Genomic DNA, 6,000 nt, shown 5'->3' on the forward strand with positions numbered 1-6,000 from the left:
ACCCTCGCTAGATTCAAATCCTGGCTATACAATATATTTGCTGAGTGACCAGGAGCAATTTCTTTAACCTCTATGAACCTCAGTTTTTTCATCCATAGAATAAAGATAATGATACCTACATCACAGGAGTGATATGAGGATCAAATGATCATGTGAGGGTGGTATGTAGTTCAGTGCATGACACTAGAAAAATCTCACTTCATGTCTGCTTACGTTAGGCCAAACAGGCCATGCTTATTTCTGATTCTTGGGTTCTAAATAAATACAAATTTGATGAGTGAATCGATTCACCTAAAAATGTGACATTTCAATCCCCATACCAGCCAGCTGCCAAAAAAAAAAAAAAGTGACCGACCACAAGTAAATATCCTGAAATATCAAAAATTCAGTGAAAAGTGGTGGTCCTTTCACTGCTAACTCTGGGTTGAAGATGAATTCCTCCATCCCTTTGCACTGTGTGATTAGATTTGTTGGGGGACTCTGAACACCCTGCGTGCCCCAGAGCTTTGGAAATTGAAAGACTCTGCGGGCACTGCTGCTTCATGCAGCTTACTTATCAACTCTACTTTAAAAAGCTCTTGCTCTGCTGTTAATTCATATTTCCAAGTGTTTCTGTTTATATTAGTGTATATCTCAACCTCTGAAGAATCAGTGGCTGCTTTAAGAAGTCAGCTGTTTGAATAAAAACCTTCCAACTTCTCTAATTTTCTATAAGTGAAAGACTGTAAGGACTTAGCTCACTATGCACAATTATCCCTGCAGAATGTAACTTTCAACAGAACTGTGAGGTTATCCCAAAGTCCGGACAGTACTTTCATTTAAAGAACTCTAACACAGGGAAGTGTTAGTCAAAGGGTACAAACTTTCAGTTATTGTGATCAATGAGCCATGGAGATCTACTGTGCAGCATAGTACCTATAGTTAACAATACCATATTATATCTTTAAAATTTTGGTAAGAAGGTAGATCTTATGTTAAATGTTCTTATCATCATTATCAGTCGTCATAAATAAAGAGGGCAGGAGGAAATTTTTGGAGGTGATGCATATAGTCACGACATAAATTATGGAGATGGCTTTACAGGTGTGTACTTATCTCCAAACTCATCAGTTGTATACATTAAATATGTACAGCTTTTTGTATGTCAATCATACCTCAATAAAGTGATTTTAAAAAGGAGAGAGATACCAAAAATAAAAAAGTTCAAGACTGCGATAGGACGTATGCGTAGGGGAGGAAAAAAAACTGTCCGCGTAGGTTCTTCCCTAGGGTCCTACAGATTAGATTGACAAAAAACAGATTAACAAGAAAAAAACAGGGCTGGTCCAGTTAGTTAGATCTCAGTTGGTTAGAGCATGGTGCTGATAACACCAAGGTCCAGGCTCCAGTCCCTGTACTGGCCACCACCTCTCCTAGGAAAAAAAGAAAAAGAAAAACAGTTTATTAATTCACACATCACAAGGGAGGAGATCAAAAGGATGGTTAGAACTTGGGGTTACACAGCTTTTTAACAAAGAACAGTAAATTTGTAGAGAAGAAACAAAGGAAAAGGTTTAGGCTTTTAGGGGTGGCAAACTATGGGAAGGTAAATATATGGGGGAAACTAATGGAAGGTAAGGGTTGTTTTTAGTAAGGTGTCTTATGTAGATTTCTCTGGTGGCATCTCTAGGGTGATAGAGTCTAATGTCTCTGGTGGTTAAGAATCTTCCTGCCCTTCCTGGCAGAAGGAGAGAGCACAGAGTTTTTCTTTTTTTTTTTGGTGGCTGGCCAGTATGGGTATCTGAACTCTTGACCTTGTTGTTATCAGCCCTGTTCTCTCCCAAGTAAGCTAACTGGCCAGCTTTAGAGTTTTTCTTTGTGTTGCATCTTCCCATTTGCCTTCAACTCAAAATAACCCTTCTGTCAAAGTGGCATATTTTGGGGTGGCATATTCTGATCCCCTCTATATGGCATAGTGGCCATTATTTTCTTGCCAGGCAAGTCATTCCTAATGCTATGACTTGATCAAATAAACTGCTCTCAGAACCATCCCATCACACAGACCACATTCTTAAAGGTAAGAAGCCTCCAGAGGGATGTGTCACCCTATCCCACACCCATGTCCTTGCCTTTTTCTCTGCTCCAGGACACTTTATGCTCTTGTGCAATTAAAAGTAACACTTTCTTCCTTAAATCTCCAGGGCTGGCCAGTTAGCTCAGTTGGTTGGAACATGGCCTTGTAATGCCAAGGTCAAGGGTTTGGATCCCCCTACCAATCAGCTGCCTTCCCCCAAAAAACACATTTGAGCTTTGAGAAGGTTGCTATATAATCATTAACAGCAAAAATATTTTTGGTGCCATTTCAGGGAACCTCCCTTCTTCACCTTCACCCAAACCTCACTCCAGTCCCCTCTGCCCACCACCACTCCAGGCCCTTGCTCCATACAATGACAAAGCCCTTTCTAGTTGGCACCATGCGTTCAGCCTTCCACAAAAGCACTCTTATATTATTATCCTCATTTTATAGATAAGAAAATGAGGTTTCAGGAGGTTAGATGACTTGCCCAAAGTCCCACAGCCAGCTAGTAAGTAGACCGGTACTGAAACCCAAAGACTGCACAGGCACTTGCCTCCCAGGCTGGCTCACCACCAAATCTCCTCTACCAAGCATCAAACAGCCCTGGGGAGGGAGGAACAAGGTAGGTGATCACAGAGGAAGCAGACAAATCTAGAATGTGGGTCATTAGACAAGATAATTCATCTTCAAACAGTCACTTTTATATCCTGAAATATTTAAGGATGCAGTTGTATAATGTCTGATATTTGCTTCACAGTAATCAAGGGAAGGGGCTGGCCAGTTAGCTTGGTTGGTTACAGTGTGATGCTGATAACACCAAGGTTCAGGGTTCCATCCATGTACCGGCCAGCTGCCTAAAAGAATATACAATAAAAAAATTTTTAATAAAAAAATAATAAGGGCAGGGACAGGTGAGTGGAGGTACAGATGAAACAAGATTCTCCACGAATTGGTAATTGTTGAAGCTGGGTGATGGGGTTTTATGGTTTTATTATATTAATCTCTCCACTTTTGCATATATGTAAAATTGTCCATAATAAAAAAGTAAAAATAACATTTGTTTTTTTCTGGCAGCTGGCTGGTATGGAGATACGAATCCTTACCTTGGGGTTACCAACGCTGTGCTCTAACTAACTGAGCTAACCAGCCAGCCTGAAAATAACATTTTAAAACCTCAAGCTTTAGGGGCTGGCCGGTTAGCTCAGTTGGTTAGTAGAGTGTGGTGTTATAAGACCAAAGTTAAGGGTTTGGATTCCCAGATTGGCCAGCTGCCAACAAATAAATAAATTTTTAAAAAATAATAAAATCTTTAGCTTCATTTGAATTTATTTCTGAATGTTGACTAATTATTCATTCCTTCAGACTGGACCTGAATGCACTCTTTCATAATATTTGTAATGAAGGATCCCCTCCAATTTCTCCACAGTTTAAAAAAGCTCATATATGTGACTATACATATTAAAATTTTAAATGCACACACCAAGTGGTCCATCAGTTTTAACAGCAAGAATTTATACTACAGATATATTCACATATTTCACAAAGACACACATTTAAGGATCGCTGCATTGTTCTCAATAGCAAAAGTATAGAAACAACCCTAGTGTCCATAATTAGGACATTGGTTCTTTAAATAATGGCATATCCATGAACCTAATGTTGTTCGTACAGGCTGATATACAACCATTTCTAAGACAAATAACTAACTAAAAAAGCCTAAATTCTGATCTGTGGGCTAAATTATTTCCTCTATATATTAAAAAGATACATCAATCGATAGATATATGATAAAATTTCTGAAAGGGTACATAAAATACAGTTGTAGATGGTTGTTTTTTTGGTTGAGAGACTGGGAAGGTTAGTATAGATATGAGACCTCCTCGTTATTGGTTATTGTAAAGCTTTTGTCTTTTTTTTTTTTTTAACTGTGTTCAAGGAGTGTGATTTCAATTTTTTAAAAAACTACTTAAAAAATCTTAACATATATACTCCTACCAGATGACCTCTTTTCCTTGGGCCCATTCTTGCTGTATCCTGCATCCCTCTGTGCTCAGTTACCCCTGTGGCCTTGGCACATGCTGCTCCCTCTGCCTGGAACACTGACCCAGACCATATGTGGCTGACTGACTCCTTGTCAGTCAAGTCTCAGTTCAGATAAACATCCTTCCTCAGAGAGGCTTTTCTTGACCACCCATTCTAGCATATCACCTTATTTTTCTCATTCCCTTATCCCTACTTTTAAAAAATCTAACTTGTTCAAACCCATAGAATGTCCAACACCAAGAGTGAACTTCAATGTGAACTATGGACTCTGGGTGATTATGATGTGTCAATATAGGTTCATCGACTGTAACAAATGTACCACTCTCGTGGGGGACAGTGATTATGGGGGAGGCTGTGCATGCAGAGTTGGGGGCAGGGGATATATGGGATATCTTTGTATCTTCCTCACAATTTTGGTGCAAACCTAAAAGTGCTCTAAAAAATAGCCTATTTTTAAAAAACCACCTTGCTCATTCACCTGTTACTTGCTTATCATCTGTCTCCCATCAGACTCTACTCACTTCCCTTGAGAGCAGGGACCCTGTAGTCTGTTCACGCCAGTAACCCCCAGTTCCTAGAACCAGTGCCTGGTAACTTGTTGAAGCTCAAGCACTATTGTTGAATGAAGGAATAAATGACTATTACTGTTGATTCAAATGCTGTTCTCTGAGTGCTGAACTGGCAGTATTAGTGTATACTTTATAGCAAGGCTGGAATTGACCAACTCAGGAAATCCAGTCTCTTTCTGAAAAACCACTTCAGTTTCACTAAATGGTTGGCACATGGGTGGAGAAGATCTTGGCACTGCTTTCCCCTGTACCTATACTGTTTGCCAGCTTCCTGGCGTTTAAAAGCACTACAGAAGCACTACCCATTTAGCAGGTTCCGACCTTGGGTCAGTGAGTAGTCCTGTTATTCCTTACTTAGCAGATTCTCTGGTCAGAAAAGTTCTTGGGATCAGCTCCAGTCATGTCTGGGTCCCCTCATCCACCCATACTGTCCCTTGAGGAAGGAGTTAATGTGGAAGCAGACCAGGGGCTGCAAGCAAAGCACTGTCCACCATTGAATCAAGCACTTCAAATGGGTGAATTGTGAATTATATCTCAAGAAAGCTGTTACCAAAAAAAAAGGATTGAGGGGATGGCCAGTTAGCTCAATTGGTTAGAGCACGATGTTGTAACACCAAGGTCAAGAGTTCAGGTCCCCTTACCAGCCAGCCACCCAAATAAATAAATAAACGAAAAGGATTGGATGTGGATTCAAGAGGTTCTATAGTGTCTTGGCTCAGAAACTATAGGAAATATGGAAAGAAATTTAGGAAGCTCTTGCTCTGGTGTTATATTGACATCTCCGAGACCCAGCTGCCTGATTGGGTGCTCAAGATCAGGAGGAGAAACTTTCCAGCAAAGCAGCCCTGGAGCCCAGACAGGAAGGAAGTGGGAGAGCCAGGTTGAGAGAGAGGGATACCCCCACTCTGCCCCTTAGCACATCATAGGGCAAATTCAAACAGCCTGAGAGAGGATTCTACTCAGAAGAAAAATCAAAGACATCTTCAAAATGAATGAAAGTTCCCCACTGTGTTCTATCCCTTCTGCAAGAGGAGAGCTGCCTTTACCAACATTAATGAACCAAAATTAACTAGTTTAGGAGTCAGCTTTCAAAAACACCTGCTGTTCTTACCCTTCTGTCCCTCTAACAATCTATTTCTCAACCCCACAATCCCAGCCCTCCCCCTACACCCAGTGCTATTATTTCTGCCTCCGAGGAAAGACTGGGGGTGAGGTTGACTGAAGCGAAGCGTATGGCATTCCTGGAAATGATCTTCTCATTGTAGATGTAACCAAAATAGCATTGGCTCCACACTTAATAATTGATACACTCTTCAACAGCAATTTTCCTGC

This window comes from Cynocephalus volans, chromosome 14 (genome assembly GCF_027409185.1).
Source record: "Cynocephalus volans isolate mCynVol1 chromosome 14, mCynVol1.pri, whole genome shotgun sequence".
Classification (NCBI taxonomy): domain Eukaryota; kingdom Metazoa; phylum Chordata; class Mammalia; order Dermoptera; family Cynocephalidae; genus Cynocephalus; species Cynocephalus volans.